The 18,773-nt window shown below is 44.7% G+C and overlaps 1 protein-coding gene across 2 annotated transcripts in view; it reads left to right on the top strand.

Moving 5' to 3' along the window:
• KCNH2 (potassium voltage-gated channel subfamily H member 2) overlaps positions 1-18,773 on the top strand; it is a 1,485,214-nt gene that overhangs the window by 562,279 nt on the left and 904,162 nt on the right. The gene's annotated exons all lie outside the window — the stretch shown is intronic.

Genomic DNA, 18,773 nt, shown 5'->3' with positions numbered 1-18,773 from the left:
GCATCGCCATGCTGAGTTGCTTTGTGACCGCGAATGCGTTCGCAAACCAACTCGCAGTTACCACCAGTGTCACACTGGTGGTAACTCATTCGCAAAAGGGAAGGGGTCCCCATGGGACCCCTTCCCCTTTGTGAATGCCGAAAAAAATATTTTTTCAGAACAGGAAGTGGTCCTATGCCTACTCTGAAAAAAACTAAACCAAATGGTTTCGGAATTTTTTTCTTTTTGCAACTCGTTTTCCTTTAAGGAAAACTGGCTGCAAAAGGGAAAAAAACTGCTTTATTGAAAAAGCAGTCACAGACATGGAGTTCTGCTGGCTACAGCAGGCCTCCATCCCTGTGAGTGCAGGGACTCGCGACCCACCTTATTAATATTAATGAGGTGGGTCTTTGCGACCCCATAGCGACTCGCAGAAGGTGCCTGAGACACCTTTCTGCATCCCATTTTGCGAGTTGCAATTTGCGAGTCGGTCAGACTCGCAATTTGCAAGTCGCAAAATTTTCCTTTCCTACATCTGGCCCAATGTTCTCTCTGTCTGGGGATGGTGATGGTTGGGCATGTCTAACTTGAAATATCACCAAGCAGCGCATTGGGGGGACATTTATGAGTAGACCCATTTGTGATGAATGATGTGGTGTATGATTCACCACTGCCCAAGATGGAGGCCCCACCGTGGGAGGTCCAGCGGGAGATATCAGGGTCACCCAAAACTCTATACTTTCCCAATTGCAAGGGCGACCTTTAGGGAATGGGACAGCCTGTTGTGGCCAGAGCACTTCCCCCATCCACTTCCCCTTGTTCTGGGGCAATGATGAATAGACAAGCTTTTACACATTGGAGAGACGGAGTATTTAATAATGCTTAGGGATCTCTTTCATGATGAGAGGGTTAAATCCTTTTTATAGTTTGGGGGTTATTTTGTGTTGGATGAGGCAGAAATGTTTCGATATACACAATTGCACCATTGGGCACAGCAACTGGTAATCAAGGCCAGTGTTACGAAGCATCTTAAAGGTAGTAAACATTTACTAATATGCTCCCACTACTAGAACATACCCTCTTTTGCAATACTTCGATATCTTTCTTACTTGCCAAACAGTGATGAAATGGTCACACCAAGAAGCGTAAGAAAGGGACATATCTGAATCATGATCAGTGAATAAAGAAATTGAAGAGGACCAACAACTTTGCTACACATGCGTGTTGGAAGGATACACTATAGAAAATCCTTAACAGGTGGAGCGCCCCTCCAACACACCTCTATATCATTGACAAATCTAGGAGTGATTTCTGGCAGAAAGCCAAGAAGTAGGCACCTTACCCACTTTTTATTGCCATGTACACAAATAGCTCCCTATTTAAAAAGAATATTGAAGGTGATTAGAGAGGCCACTGTCTCAGATATGGCAGTGTGCCCAGAGGTGAGTTTGCTGGGTCCAAGGTAAAGTGCACTTGTAAAAAAAAGGCATTTAAGGTCCGTTATCAGAGGATGCATGAAGGGATAGGATCTAGTGGTTTTGGAGGATGGACATTTTTACAAGGAGTCCCGATTTTTGAAAGAAGAGGAGTATATTAATCTCTTACTTAGCTACAGAATTCATCAAATTATTTTCTCCAAAAAATTGAAAATACTGAACATTTGGGAGAGATCTGAACTGGGGGTATGGGTTTTACTCCATGGAAGTCAGCGGAATAACAATTAAAATTCTGTGAGATTCTGTGGAGTTCTGCCAAACCCTAATTGCTGAGATAAACACATGCTAACTTAAAAAACCACAGCCAGGCCCTCCATAATGCATTAAAAGGCTACTTTGTGGTGCGAGAATAAAAGGTTGTTTATGTCAGAAGACAGAAGGATATTTAAAGTTTCATCTTCAACCTTAGTGCATTTTGGGCCTGCAAATGTGCCGTCCACCCATGAGAAGAAGGTCTGGATGCTGGAGGTATTTAATTGCTGTTTCTGGATACGGAAACGCTGCCCTTTTGGATGAAAGGGCAACATTGGTGTTCAGTGGATCAGGAATTGTATGTTATCTGATGTGGGTTACTTGGACTGACAACATCCATGGGATTGAAGGCAGCCGTTTCAGCACAGAGGAGGGTGTGCAGGGTAGCAGGCAGGATTACACACTGCCCTTGAAGGTAGGTGGCCACCATGTGAGTATTCCAAGAGTGCCATCTGCCTAACGCTTTTCTTGCCTGAGAAAAATGACTACATTTGAAACGGGGTGAAGGGAAAGATGTTGGAAAAACCAAAGGTAGCTCAGTGAGTTAAGCCCTTGCTACTGAGATCTGGGTGCTCGAAACAAACACTTCTTCCAGAATTCTGAACATTTTCCTTTACCAACTACCTCTAAATCAGTCCATTGACTCGTGCATTGAACAGGAATAAATCAGTGAACGGCATGCTGGCGAAGTGAAAGGTTAGGTAATCGAACCAAAGGTTGCCATAAATGTCAGGATTCCACAATGACCAGAAGTGGTACATCACAGTGAAAAACAAAGCACTCTATTCTCACAAGGACTGATAAAAGAAGCCGGTTTCTTTTCTGTAAGGAAGCAGAGATAAAAGGAGTTAGTATAGACATGCCAGGGAAGCACATCATACCACCAAGTGCTGCCTGTAGGAAAGTACCATCTTGCCTGGCATGTTACCCCCATTTTTACTTGTATGTATGTTTGTTTTTGCCTGTGTCACTGGGATCCTGCTAGCCATGACCCCAGTGCTCATAAGTTGTTCCCTGTATGTGTTCCCTGTGTGGTGCCTAACTGTATCACTGAGGCTCTGCTAACCAGAACCTCAGTGTTTACGCTCTCTCTGCTTTTAAAATTGTCACTACAGGCTAGTGACTAATTTTACTAAATCTGATTGGCACACTGGAACACCCTTATAATTCCATAGTATATGGTGCCTAGGTACCCAGGGTATTGGGGTTCCAGGAGATCCGTATTGGCTGCAGCATTTCTTTTGCCACCCATAGGGAGCTCAGACAATTCTTACACAGGACTGCCACTGCAGCCTGAGTGAAATAACGTCCACGTTATTTCACAGCTAGTTTACACTGCACTTTAAGTAACTTATAAGTCACCTATATGTCTAACCCTCACTTAGCGAAGGTTAGGTGCAAAGTTACTAAGTGTGAGGGCATCCTGGCACTAGCCAAGGTGCCCCCACATTGTTCAGGGCAATTTCCCTGGACTTTGAGAGTGTGGGGACACCATTACATGTGTGAAATACATATAGGTCAATACCTATGTGTAGCTTCACTCCGAACATGGCCTTGTAACATGTCTACGATCATGGAATTGTCACCCCAATACCACGCTGGTATTGGGGGGACAATTCCATGCATCCCGGGGCTCCAGCATGGACCCCGGGTACTGCCAAACTAGCTCTCTGGGGTTTTCTCTGCAGCTACCGCTGCTGCCAACCCCTCAGACAGGTTTCTGCCCTCCTGGGGTCTGGGCAGCCCAGTCCCAGGAAGGCAGAACAAAGGATTTCCTCTGAGAGAGGGTGTTACACCCTCTCCCTTTGGAAATAGGTGTTAAGGGCTGGGGAGGAGTAGCCTCCCCCAGCCTCTGGAAATGCTTTGAAGGGAAGAGATGGTGCCCTCCTTGCATAAGCCAGCCTACACCGGTTCATGGAGCCCCCAGCCCCTGCTCTGGTGTGAAACTGGACAAAGGAAAGGGGAGTGACCACTCCCCTGTCCATCACCACCCCAGGGGTGGTGCCCAGAGCTCCTCCAGTGTGTCCCAGACCTCTGCCATCTTGAATGCAGATGGGTGAGGGCACAATGGAGACCTCTGAGTGGCCAGTGCCAGCAGGTGACGTCAGAAACCCATCCTGATAGGCTCTTACCTGTTTAGGTAGCCAATCCTCCTCTGAGGGCTATTTAGGGGCTCTCCTGTGGGTTTCTCACCAAATAACAAATGCAAGAGCTCACCAAAGTTCCTCTGCACTTCTCTCTTCGACTTCTGCCAAGGATCGACCGGTGACTGCTCCAGGACGCCTGCAAAACCGCAACAAAGTAGCAAGAAGACTACCAGCAACATTGTAGCGCCTCATCCTGCCGGCTTTCTCGACTGTGTCCTGGTAGTGCATGCTCTGAGGGCTGTCTGCCTTCACCATGCACTGGAAGCCAAGAAGAAATCTTATGTGGGTCGATGGAATCTTCCCCCTGCCAATGCAGGCACCAAATTTCTGCAGCACCGGTCCTCTGGGTCCCCTCTCATCTTGACGAGTGTGGTCTCTGGAACACAGGAGCTGGATCCAAGTGCCCCGACAGTCCAGTGGCCCTTCTGTTCAAATTTGGTGGAGGTAAGTCCTTGCCTCCCCACGCCAGACAGGAATCCTGTGTATTGCGTGAACTGCAGCTGCTAGGACTTCTGTGCACTTTTGCAAGACTCCCTTCATGCATAGCACAGCCCAGGTCCCCAGCACTCTGTCCTGTATTGCCCAACTCGTGATATCCTCTTTTGTTGTGCTGAGATGACCACCGTGCTCAGATCTTCTGAACGCCTGATCAGGTGCTTCTGTGGGTGCTGCCTGCTTCTGAATGGGCTCTCTCTTTTGCTGAGCACCCCCTCTGTCTCCTTCTCCAAGGGGCGACCTCCTGGTCCTTCCTGGGCCCTGGCAGCACCCAAAATCCTCAACCGTGACTCTTGCAGCTAGTAAGGCTTGTTTGCTGTCTTTCTGCATGGAAACAACTCTGCATCCTCCAGCACGCCGTGGGACATCTTCTGACGAAAGGAGAAGTTCCTGGCTCCTTCCGTTGTTGCAGAATCTTCAGCTTCTTCCACCCGGAGGCAGCCCTTTTGCACCTTCATCCGGGGTTTAGTGGGCTCCTGCCCCCCCGGACATTTGCGTGACTCTTGGACTTGGTCTCCTCCTTTGCAGATCCTCAGGTCCAGGAATCCATCTTCAGTGCTTTTCAGGCGGTTGTTGTCTTTGCAGAATCCCATATCTCACTTTACTGTCTTTCTGGGGTGGTAGGGTAACTTTACTCCTACTTTTCAGGGTCTTGGGGTGGGGTATCTTTGACACCCTTAGTGTTTTCTTCCAATCCCCAACGACCCTCTACACACTACACTAGGCCTGGGGTTCATTCGTGGTTCGCATTCCACTTTTGGAGTATATGGTTTGTGTTGCCCCTAGGCCTATTGTCTCCTATTGCATTCTGTTGTGTTCTACAGTGTTTGCACTACTTTTCTAACTGTTTACTTACCTGATTTTGGTTAGTGTGTATATTTTGTGTATATTACTTACCTCCTAAGGGAGTATATCCTCTGAGATACTTTTGGCATATTGTCACTAAAATAAAGTACCTTTATTTTTAGTAACTCTGAGTATTGTGTCTTGTTATGATATAGTGCTGTATGATATAAGTAGTATGGTAGGAGCTTTGCATGTCTCCGAGTTCAGCCTAAGCTGCTCTGCTGTAGCTACCTCTATCAGCCTAAGCTGCTAGAACACTTCTAATCTACTAATAATGGATAACTGGACCTGGCACAAGGTGTAAGTAACACTAGGTACCCACTATAAGCCAGGCCAGCCTCCTACACTGCCCACTGTGCCAGCTAGTGGATGGAGTGAGCATATGCTAACACTTGCTGCCCTACTCTCTTTGTGAATATGCAAGAGCTATATTAGTACCAGGGAGGTGGTAAAAACAGCTGGCGTCTTTACGGTAAGGAAGCAGAAGTGAAAAGGGTCATGCTTGCATGTTAAGGACGGACACTTTGGATGTGGATTGCCCTATAAGGCAGGCTTTTTAGTGGGTGGAGAAGAAAGGCATTAGTGCATCCAGTGCTACCCTCAGTGAAATTAAATACATCTTTAGTGTCAAGGCGCTGGTATAAGGAAGTGCCTCCTTTATTTTCCACTAAAACATGGTTTTCATTCAAACAAATGTGAGTCACGAATGTACGCCCACTCTCTAAGCTACTCCTAAAGGGGGTGCTGATGGAGGCCCTGGAAGTCACTGAGCAGCTTATAAAGGGAAAAAGAGGCCTTCAAATGCGCAAAATAACAATTAAAAAACACAAAGTTAACCGTATAGAGAAAAGTGCACTCCAACATGTTCAACGTTCAACAAAAATATGCCCCCTCCACAACCCCCTCATAGAGCTGGTGGGAGCGTACTTGCCTGGAAATCGGTCCCCAAGAAAAGGCACATAGAGTAGACACACTTGGCTAGGCCTATATAACAAAAAGTATACTGTTCCAAGAGTGTCTGCCTATGTTAATCATCACGGGCAATTAGTGTCATCAGGAGTACCCTCAAGCATCAATTACGATGCTGAGCATCATCATCGGGTTGACTCCTCGCCGGACCGGCACTGCAATATCCGACGGGCCACCACTCGAAGGTGGTAGGCTCTATGACCGAAAATGATGTTACTGATCAAGTAGAGTCAGTGAAATGTGATAATGTGTGGTGATAAGAAAGGAGAGTAAACGGTGTATTAAAATTGGCTCTGAACACCAAATGTCTTTAATACTATATGTAGGAGTCAGGCCAAGATTAAAAAATTGAATCAAGGAGTCTAAAGGGGAGTAATGTGCCCCACACTCCTTAACATAAAGTGAGGAAAGGAGGAGAACTACTCGATCCTAACATTAAGGGGTCGACATGTTTCACGCCTAAATGGTCTGTCAAAGATCCAGCGGCGTTTCTTCAGGACCTTAGAAAAGATAACTTCTCCTTAAAAACAAATAACAATAAGTGCTGGAAGGTCACTTACAGTGTATGCATTAAATAGTCGCTGTCAGTCGTCTATTAGGTCGCCCTGAAATAAAGAAGACACACAGACAGACATAGAGAACAGCAAAATATGCATTGATATAAACAGGTGAGTCAAAAAGCCCAGTATCAATACAATAAAAATTCAATAAATCCATTATCGCTCAAAAGACGTGATCAAATTCATTCAGCATGGAATAGAGGGGCTTACCATCCCATTTTGAGAAAGGGCCTCAGGAGGACGCTAAAATCCCGGCCAGAGACGGAACCGCTCTATCAAAGGTAAGTAAAAAAAGGTACAAAGTATAGACAAGGGACCAATTAAGTCAAAAGTATTGTTGAACAAATCTGATCATACATTTAATCTTGTCACATAGTCCATAACCACTTTGTAAAAAATGTAGTATGAAGGTGGAGCTCGGTACATCACCCCAACCTTGAACTACAAGTGAGCTCATGGCCCACACTAGTCTATAGAAACAGATAGTCGACATGCAAGCATACAGCCATAGACAGAAAAGTCCCGTCTATATCAAATGTCCAATGCCCGGGGAGTGAGAGAACAATGTCGATCTTATTTTACCGCTAAGCGAATCGTGGAATATGCTGTGTCGCGTGTTTGTGTAAGTAAAAAAGGATTTAGCCATATACTATTAGCGAGACCGCTTGTTCGCGAATTCGCGAGTGAGTGGAAAAGAAAACAGTCAAGAGGTAACCGCTGCAGCTACCTCTTCGTCACTGACTTACTTGAAAATGGTCACTGGTCAGCACTGCACCTACCCTGGGGCGCGTCCCCGAAGACAGGAGAAACGTGAAGCCGGTGTGTTTTAAAGCTCCGTTAGTTCAATCGGCAGTGTCTCTCACGAACGACACTGAAGAGGGACACACAATAATATGAGCAAGTCTCATGAAAAATGGCGGCCGCCATATTGGAGTGGTTTCTAAATATTCACAGTTGACGTCTCGAGCTACGCTCTAGAGTGGAGTCTATTTCACTCGACTCAAAAAAACACAAAAACACATATGGCTCAAACCATAAAATTGTTGTATTCGGTCTAGAGGTAACAACTAGCTCTTACTGATAATTGTTCTAGAACCCATTAATAAATAGTACCAAATTGAGTGTCTCAGGATTACTGTGACAGTACTAAATAAGGTTCCAACAGAAAAAAAAATTGAACAAAAATTCTGAACGTTCGTTCTAGGTTGTCAAAGTGATTCGTACTTATTATTATCCTGTACCCCATTAGAAATGATACCATATTGTTTGGATCAGAATTACTGAGACACTGGCAAACAGTTATGAACTAAAGAGACGGACAGGTCGTGGGAACAAAACTGTACGTCATATCAAATGGTAAACGATCTCTCAAAAAGGAATTTAACTGTCCCACTAGCAGAACATCCTAAAGTTGTCTCTTAAATAACAGGTCAGTTCAGAAAGAACATGTACAGAACTGAGTTTCTGTACCGAACTTCAGTGTCAGTCATAAGGCAGTTACGATGAAAGGGTGCACCATGGGATCTCGTCATTTAGACCTGTGTCAGCTGTTTTTAATTTGTAAATCCAGCGTTGTTCAGTCCTCAATAGAAATCTGGGATCACCATCGTTACGTCTGGGTACTTGTAGAACAACCCACCAAAGGTCATTAGGACCGTGATTCGCTTCTAAGAAATGTATGCTCAGTTTTGTAGTGATTCTCGAGCATCTAATGTTGCTACGGTGTTCGTTAATACGTAGTTTGACTGGTCTAGTCGTCATACCTACGTATTGTAGATCACATGGACAGGTTATCAAGTAAATGCAGTTCCGGGTGTTACAATTCGTATGTTGGGTCAATCGCCATGAACCTACATGTTTCAGATTTAGAATGTCTACCTTTTTAGTTAAGGGACAAACATTGCAGGAACCACATGGATAATGTCCGGAGACAGGAGGTAAATTCCATAAAGTGGACTGCTCATGTGGTTTATCGTATACAAATGGTCGTGTATGGATCACCATGTCTCTGATATTCGGAGATCTTTTGAAAGAAAACAATGGTTTATCCAGAGGGACCCCTCCGCTCTGTAGAATGGTCCACCGTTTATTAATAAGTTTTTTAAGGGTGTTGGACAGCGGGGTATAAGTAGATACACAGGTCAATCGTGTTAGGTCATTCCGTGTAGTAGGTGCCAGTAAAGCATCACGGTGGTTGTTGCGGGCTCTTTTATAAGCCGGCTTAATGACCTTAATAGGATAGTGTCGTTCCTGTAATTTAGTTTTTAATTCATCTGCTTGTCGTTCAAACGCTTCTATCGTAGAGCAATTCCGGCGTAGTCTCAAAAACTGGCCAAAAGGTAGGTTGTCACGTAAAGCTCTCGGATGATGGCTCTCATAAAGTAACAGGCTATTCCGATCTGTAATTTTGTTAAAGGTATCAGTGACCAATTTACATTCCACAATTTGAATTCTTAAATCGAGGAATGACACTTGTGTGCTGGAGACATGAGCTGTGAACTTTAGAAAAGGATCTAAAGTGTTGATCCAGTTGATAAATGGGTCAACTGCCTGTAGGGGTCCTTGCCAGATAATCAAGATGTCGTCTATGTAACGACGCCATAACTTGATGTTGTCATAAAAGGGATTAGTGGATGGTAAAATGAAGAGTTTTTCAAACTGAAACATGTATAGACATGCCAGGCTGGGAGCGAAAGTACTACCCATAGATGTACCTCTTATCTGATGATAGAGTGAGTCTTCGAATTGGAAGAAGTTTTGTGTCATAGCCAGGTCAGCACAGTGCATTATAAAGTGTACCGGGGTCGGGGAAGTCCAAGATTGATGGAGAAGAGCGGACTCGACCACCTGCAGAGTTGCTGCCTGGGGGATGTTTGTGTATAGAGATTCAACATCTAAAGTAATCAAAACCTCGACCCGTGTAGATAAATTGATAGTCTCAATGAGATTGAGGACGTCTTTAGTGTCCCTCAGGTAGGTACTAGAACTCTTAACTAAAGGTTGCAAAAATGTGTCACAAAAAGTGGAGAGTGGTTCCAGAAGTGAGCCAATGCCTGATACTATGGGGCGACCAGGCGGGGGTAAGGTTCCTTTATGGATTTTAGGTAAGCAATAGAAGTAAGGGATCCGGGGGTGACTAGTAGTCAGAAAATCAGCTTCCTTAGAAGTGATCCAAGCGTTAGATTTTGCCTCATTAATCATACGTATGATCTGGGACTGTAGATTGTCTGTAGGGTCCCGTTTTAGAGGTGCGTAGTACGTGGAATCACTTAACAAGCGAAGACATTCTTGTCTATAATCGGTTGTGTCCATAATCACAATGGCCCCTCCCTTATCAGCTGGCTTAATTACTATAGATGGATCTCTCAATAGAGTTCTAAGAGCTTCACGTTCTGGGCCAGGTAAATTCACAAATGGTTGTTTAGGCATAACCTGGTCAAGATCAGAAAGGACAGCTTTTTCGAAAGCCAGAACTTCACATGGAAGAGAGTGTACTGGGGGCATGAAGGTAGAAGGTTTTTTTAGGCTTGAGTCGTTGACGGGCACAGGTTCGGGTCGATCTTTAAAGAAAAAGTGTAGTCGAACTTTTCTAAAAAATTGAGATAATTCACAATTTAGACGGAAGAGATCTTCCTGGGGTGTTGGCATGAAACCTAAGCCTCTATTCAGGACTTTTGATTCGTGTTCTGACAATTGCCTATGAGACAGATTCACCGCTAAGTCTTTGGAGGAGCGGTCTTGTTCTGGCTTCTCGTGATCATCTGTGGTTCCTCTCGTCCCCAATGCACTCTTCTGCCTCTTCCTCTCCTTCTGCCTCTGCCTCTGCCCGGGCCGCGGCCTAAAAAAGGACCGTATGGTGGCATCGGGCGGGGCTGGAAAAATGGATACGGAGGTTGCCAAAACATCGGTTGGTTATGAGGGTACTGAGGAAAGTTGTAAAAAGGTTGAGACGAACTTTCATCAGTACTCCATCCGTCTGAAGATGAGCTACTACTATAATAACGTGGTTTCTGTTTGTTAAAAGTTGTTGACTCGTCTGATGATCGAGATTGAGTATCTGTTTCAAAGTCATCTTTGATGTATGGATACACCTTCTCCCGTTCAAACTTGCCTATATCTTTTTGGAGTTTGGAAATTTTCTGCTGAGTAAGGAACTCTTTCGTATCACTAAGTTCAGCATTAATTTCCGAAAGGCGGCTCTTAAAAGCCGCTAACGTCACTGTGGTTTTGATGGAGCTTTCTACACAATTAATCTGAATAGTAATAGATTCAGCTAGTCGTTTTGAAGTGTTGATAATCAAAACCAACCAGTCGCGGGTGCATTTCCATGCCACCTGGGCCCAGTCTTTCCTGAAGGCCAAATCATGCAGGAAAATCCTGGGCATGTTGGAAACTAGTAACCCGTTTGGTGCAATATTTGCTCTTAAATATTCAGTCATAATAGTCCCATGCATGATGGTTTTAATCAGATCACGTTTGAGCGAAGATAATTTGTCCCAGTCTTCCTTCAAGCTACCTGAAGGAACAGTACCTTCATGAGCGAGGATAGACGGGGTCTGTAAAATAGCTGAGACAACGTCGTCGTCAAAGCTGAGGCCTTGGAAATTATCCATGGCCACTTCATAAACCTAAATATATTAATGATTGGTCCCACAGCAAGCCTGCTGTACAAAATGCTAATAAGAAAGAGGGACTGGGAGAATTAAAGGTCCAGTATACATGCTCCCTACATATAAGCCTATATAACAAAAAGTATACTGTTCCAAGAGTGTCTGCCTATGTTAATCATCACGGGCAATTAGTGTCATCAGGAGTACCCTCAAGCATCAATTACGATGCTGAGCATCATCATCGGGTTGACTCCTCGCCGGACCGGCACTGCAATATCCGACGAGTCGCGGGTGCATTTCCATGCCACCTGGGCCCAGTCTTTCCTGAAGGCCAAATCATGCAGGAAAATCCTGGGCATGTTGGAAACTAGTAACCCGTTTGGTGCAATATTTGCTCTTAAATATTCAGTCATAATAGTCCCATGCATGATGGTTTTAATCAGATCACGTTTGAGCGAAGATAATTTGTCCCAGTCTTCCTTCAAGCTACCTGAAGGAACAGTACCTTCATGAGCGAGGATAGACGGGGTCTGTAAAATAGCTGAGACAACGTCGTCGTCAAAGCTGAGGCCTTGGAAATTATCCATGGTCACTTCATAAACCTAAATATATTAATGATTGGTCCCACAGCAAGCCTGCTGTACAAAATGCTAATAAGAAAGAGGGACTGGGAGAATTAAAGGTCCAGTATACGTGCTCCCTACATATAAGCCTATATAACAAAAAGTATACTGTTCCAAGAGTGTCTGCCTATGTTAATCATCAGTGAAATGTGATAATGTGTGGTGATAAGAAAGGAGAGTAAACGGTGTATTAAAATTGGCTCTGAACACCAAATGTCTTTAATACTATATTATCACCACACATTATCACATTTCACTGACTCTACTTGATCAGTAACATCATTTTCGGTCATAGAGCCTACCACCTTCGAGTGGTGGCCCGTCGGATATTGCAGTGCCGGTCCGGCGAGGAGTCAACCCGATGATGATGCTCAGCATCGTAATTGATGCTTGAGGGTACTCCTGATGACACTAATTGCCCGTGATGATTAACATAGGCAGACATTCTTGGAACAGTATACTTTTTGTTATATAGGCTTATATGTAGGGAGCACGTATACTGGACCTTTAATTCTCCCAGTCCCTCTTTCTTATTAACACTTGGCTAGGCCACTGCTGGTCCTAGGTGCTGCGGCCCTATGTAGCATTGCTGAGCCCAGATGGGAAAGGGGCTGGAGGTGGAAAAATCAATGGTTAGGCAACGGGGGAAGTGACTCACGCTCTGTGCATGTAAGGTTCCCCTTCTTCCTCTGGAGCAGAGGCCTTTGCTTACCCTCTGTAACATCCTCCGTACTCCATCCCGCCTAATTCTGGCCCATTCCCGCTCTGTGTATAAACACACAAGCACAGCGTGGGAAGGTCTAAGGGTAGGCAGTGGCACTGGGTAACCCTGCCCACACAGCGGTTGGCATAGTTTTTCCCAAACTCTGCATTCCAAGCGGAGTGCGGAGTGGCACAACTCTGCGAACTCCGCTTACAGTGTGTGGCTTACCACCCACCCTTAGTAGATATTCTTACCAGAGGAGGGGTGAAGTCCCCTCCAGTGGCGGCCGGCAGCTTTAGGAGGGAGGGGGGCGGGCGGGGTACACGCACACACTCATTCTTTCACACACAGACACGCACGCACATCCATTAACAACACACATACCATTCAAACATGCACGCACGCACCATTCATTCATTTTAAAACATCACACACACTCTTTTGTTCACACACGCACACCCATTAACAACATTCATACCTTTCAAACATGCACTCATGCACCAAACATTCATTTTAAAAGATCGCACACACTCATTCTTTCACACACACACACGCATGCACGCACGCACATCCATTAACAACACTCATAACACTCAAACATGCACGTACGCATCAAACATTCAATTTAAAACATCACACACATACACACACACACACACACACTTTCCTTCAGCCTCCAGGTTCCAGGAGGGTTGGGACTGCTGCCTTCCCTTATTGGCTGACCTGAGGTCAGCCAATGAGGGAAGGCAGCAGTCCCAGCCTCCTCAGAGTGGGATGGGGTCAGTGAGACTGCTGACCCCACCCCACTCTGTGACGAAGTGTCACTGATTGACACTCGCCCTGGGCGCTTCAGGGCTTAAACCTGAAGCGCCCAGGGCGAGTGTCAATGGGTGACGCTTTCCTCATCACCGAGGGGAGGGCCTCGAGGCACCTTTGCTGAGCCGAGGAGGTCACGCCCATAGGAGCTGTGACCTCCTCAGCCCAGAAAAGTTCAGGCAGCCAGGAGTCCCATGGTTCACTCCTGGCTGTCTGAGCTGAAAATGAAGAGTGTCTGTCAGGCTGACCTTTGTTCAGCCTGACAGACACTCTTCATAAGGGGCAAAAGGTGGAGCTATCCATTAATTGCTAGAAGATCCGGGACCTGCCATTCGCAGTGGCTCTCTTATGTTCTACCATATTTATCCGAGTTCGACCAGTCGTCTGTTTTGAACCACTCAGATTTCTACAAATTTCATCCCGCTATGAAGAGAGAAATATTGCCAGTGATTTAAATTCCAGCTGCTTCTCAACCATGGTGACAGCCTGTTAATACTCCAATGTTTATTGGTTAAAATGAGTAGTAGAAGGAATGGTATGTAGGATGGCTAGGATTAGAGAAAAGTAAACGTAGAGAATGATTTTTCAAATTCCGTCATTTAATTTTGTCAGTTGCTTCAGGTGAGGCAAGAAATAAACACCATCTGACCAGCTTTAGGTTAACGATGCAGGAAATCACATGTTAATGTCCTCTTTTTCTGACCCATTCTCTCAACACTTCACACAGTGAAATAAATCTCTGTACACATCTTGGGCACCAATTCAGTTGTAAATTGTGAAAATACATATCACGTCCAAAATATTTCGCTCTGAAATATCTGTAAGATTTAAAGTAGGTGTCGCCTGCCACCTGCTGGATACATGGGGGAGCCCAGCCATATGTCCGTTTCATAATCCGCTGGCCCTTGAGATACATAACCGCTGCTGATAGGTTTTGTAGTTGTATTTATTTATCCTGTTCCTGTTAGACTGAATTTGGGGAACTTTCATGAGGGCACTATAACAGAAAACAAGTACACAATCAAGGACCAGATTTCTGGGCACGAGTGATGAATTTAAATAAAATGAAATTGAGAAATCGTGCTTTGATGTTCAGTGAAAAATATTTTTACCTCTAGGGAGGATATGCTGGTGTGCATGCACGGAGAGGGAATTTCTGCATTTTGACTAAGCGAATTGAACACATTACACTAGAGTCCGCTTCTGTAAACCTCAGCAACGTGGAATTATTGGAATTCTAACTCATGAAGGCTTGATAGAAGGGGTGGTGGTGTGTATGACAACCCATGGTCCCCAGTAGGGTTGTCAGTTTGTAAGTGTCTAGGGTGTGTCGAACCACGGTCGGACAGAGAGATTGAAAATGTGCTGGGTTTGTGAATTTAGAGACTTTCTAATTCTAAGGTGAGACTTGGGCTAGATGTAAAAAAGCCCTTTCGGTTGCAGACTCTGTGATGCGTAAAATCATAGGTTCTGAGACCGATGAAGAACTTTTCACACAGTGCAAAAGCAATATCAGGAGTTGGAAAAGTATTTACGGCTCATAAAAGAGCATATGCAACCCTTTTTAAATAAACAAGCGGGACATGAAAGAGGGGCCTCTTATTCGCGTTTCGGAGAGGGATGTATCAATGGTTTGTGACTCCTATTACGGTCGCATAACAATGATAAATTCTAACCTATTTGGGGCAGTAATAGATTTGCAAAATGGAAGCTGCATTTACAGAACAGCGTCCAGTTTTGGAATCATATTGGTGGCCTCAGGGGAAGCTGACAGTGGACACGGCTGGATTGCTCCCTATGGAGTCCCTTTAATGTGCACATTGTTGTATTGTATTGTAATAGAGTTTATATAGCGCTTACTACCCCTGACAAGTCATTGAAGCACTTTTTGGCGAGTAGCACGCTACTCTGGAACCCAGGAGGAGTTAGTGGCGGATTAGTATAGGGAAATATGAGTTTAGTTTTAGTATGTTTATGAGTTGAGCAGAGGATATGTGAGTTTATTAGTTGGATTAACTAAAGTAATGGAGTAATAGAGGAGGAAAGAATCCAGAAGTGTTAATTGGGAGTTTATAGTAATAGGATGAGGCTTGGGATGAGTAAAGGAGAGATGGAGGAGGGAAGAGTCTGTGGAAAGGGTCAGGGAGATCATAGTAACAGGAGGGGTTTTGGATGGGTCAAAGGTGAGATAAATATGTGAGAATTTAGTAGGGTTCTTTGGGAGATCATGGTAGTAAAGTGAGGTATGGGTGAGCTGGATGTGGGAGAGGAGGGAAGAGCTTAGCAGGGTTATTTTGGAGATGAAAGTAGTAGAATGGGTTTGGGATGAGTCAGAGTGGGGATGGAGGATAGATTGATAGCGACATTACATATGGTGATGGGTAGACAAAGTAAAGCTTACAAGAGAGTACATTTATACTATGCCTATTTATTTATAATTTGATATATATATATATATATATATATATATATATATATATATATATATATATATATATATATATATACTTTAAAACAATTATTTTCTTTTAGTTATTCATTATTATTATTTTTTATTCATTTATTTATTTATTTTTAACTTTAATTTTCTTATTTATAATTTGAGTTTTATTTATAGATTTTATTTTATTTACTTTTATTTATACACACACATATATATATATTCACATATATATATACATATTTAATCGTGAGTAAATATACATTTGTTAAACAGGTTTAAAAAGTATGTGTGTAAATTATTGTTATGACATAGTAGCGATTTGTATTTCCTAAAGAACTATACATATCTATAATATACACTTATTCAGATAAAAAATATTTATCAACACAAGCATATGCAGTCCATTTCTGTTTGAATATAGTGGTTATGAAGGAAAGAGCCAACTCTTGAGTAACCTTCTGAAGAGAAGATAGTTATCCATGGATCTTATATTTGGGGATAATGAATTCCATAGTTTAGTTGCTTGAACTGAGAAGGATGTACCACCTATAGTCTTTTTCTTGTATGGTGGTGTTCTAAGGCGGGGTGCCAATCTTGAGCGGAGGTTTCTTTGTTGAATGTATTTGGTTATTTTGTCTCTGATAAAAAGTGGCCCTGTTTCATATATGGCTTTGTGGGTGATACACAGGAGCTTGAAGATGGATCTTCTGGAAACAGGTAACCAGTGTAGTGCTCTCAAGGCAGGGGAGATGTGGGCTTGTGTCTTTACATGCAATAGTAGCCTGGCAGTGGAGTTTTGAATATGTTGTAGTGTTTTCATAATAGATAGAGATGATCCATGGTAGAGGCCTTTGGCATAATCCAGTTCGGATAGTACAAGAGAGATAGTAGCCTGCACCTTGTGTGGAAATCCGAGGTAGGGGAAGATGCATTGCAGAGTCTTCAAGGTGATGAAGCTTGTTCATGCTAATTTGTTCACTTGGGCATTCATAGTTAACTTGGAGTCCATGGTAATTCCAAGGCTTTTAACTTCCTCGGATTACTGAGGAGGTGGTCCGAGATCGTCAGGCCAGGTGCACACTGTGGGTCATAATTTTTCCAGTCACCACAAATGAGTATTTCCGTTTTGGAGGCATTTAGTTTGAGATGGCTCCAAGTCATCCACTGATCAACAGCTCTGAGGCAAGTGAAGATTTGTGAGTTTTCAATGTTTTTGGGGCATTTCAATTTAAGTAGTATTTGTGTGTCATCCGCATAGTTGTAGCATGTCAGTTGAAAATAATTGATCATTTCTGGTAATGATATCATGTAGATGTTGAAAAGCAAAGGTGAGATGATTGATCCTTGGGGGACCCCTGTTTTTGTGAGATAGGGTTTGGATGAGAAGGGGGAGAATAGATAACATTAGTTCTGTTTTTGTAGGTAGGATGTAATCCAGTCTAGAGCAGTCCCTTCTATGCCGGCTTCATGGAGTCTTTGAATCAGGTTGTCATGATCAACCGTATCATGCTGCTCTTAAAATTATTTTGCAAATCTTGGAAAATACATAGGGATTTTGCAGTTTGAGAATCCCCTCGGCCCCTGTTTGAAGGATCACTCCCAAACTTTCCATGCACAACTAGCCAAAAGTAGCACCTTTTTGGAAAGTTTCATGCAGATTTGTCAAACGATGCCAAAGTTATTAGCAACACAAAACATAATCATCAAAATAATCTTTATTCAGTTACTGAAAACTATAAAAGATACAAAACACATTATAGTCAAGAAAATTAAAAAAGTTGTTGAGGATTCGTACAATAACAGAATAAAAAGTCAAGATAAAATTATTAAAAATTCAGACTAGCCAGAGGTAAAATCAGTTAAAAATGAAATGCATCTATGTAAGATTAAAAGCAATTGTTGGGGGCGTGGCCAAGATGGCGGCGTGAGCGGACACGAGCTCGCGAGCTCCGCCACCCGGGCCTCAATAAAAGCATTGCGGCACCGGATCACTGTGCTCTGGGCACCCCCCTGTTCAGCGGGGGGTGACAGGAGACTGCTAGCATCCCATGGAGGGGACCCTTAGGTCGGCCACAGGCGGAAGGAGCCTGCAGCATCGGGCCTTCGGCCCTGCCCGCGCTCGCTGCTGTCGGGCGAGGAACACAGTGGTGACGGCCGTGTGGTGCGGCCCGGTGGACGAGGGTGCCGTGGGCGGCCCGGCGCAGCCAACGGAGGTGACTGACGTGGACCAGGTGATGGGGAAGGGGAGCAGTGGAGCCACTGGGACTGAGGGCCGTGTCTCGGGGTGCACCTGGTGGATTCCGCCTCCGGGGCCCAGAGCGGCCATTCCTGGGCCTAGGACCGGCGGAGGAGCCATGATATGAGGTAGGGGCGGTGGGGAGGATCCACCGTCCTGCCTCTGGGCTCCCCGTGGGGGGGGGGCCCTGCCCAGCACAGAGGAGTGAGGCTCCCGGTCGGCAGTGCGATCGGCCCGTGCTGGACTTGCCTGGGACGGGACGTGGCACGTGCAGCCAGGTTGGGCCATTTCTTGGACGAGGTGGCCTGCAGCGAGGGCTCACAGCCCCAGTTGGATTGTAAAGGCTTATGCTGCTCTTGTTGGCGGCGAATAGTCAGAGGAGATTACTGGTGAGCGAGGCGTGCTTTCTGTTCGAAGAGGCCTACTGCAAGGTGGATGAGGCCTAAGACCGTGGACACTAGTAAGCTGGTGCAGGAGTGGACATACCATGGCGTCTTCTAAACCCAAGAGGGACCAGTCAGTGAGGGACATGCTGTCCAGGTCCCACCCGGCGAAAAGTGGGCTGGTTGAGGGGTCGGTGACGACGAGGGGCTTTGAT

The sequence above is a fragment of the Pleurodeles waltl genome, chromosome 10, assembly GCF_031143425.1.
Source record: "Pleurodeles waltl isolate 20211129_DDA chromosome 10, aPleWal1.hap1.20221129, whole genome shotgun sequence".
Classification (NCBI taxonomy): Eukaryota; Metazoa; Chordata; class Amphibia; order Caudata; family Salamandridae; genus Pleurodeles; species Pleurodeles waltl.
Note: the sequence above shows the minus strand (reverse complement) of the source record. Positions and strands in the feature narration are given on the sequence as shown.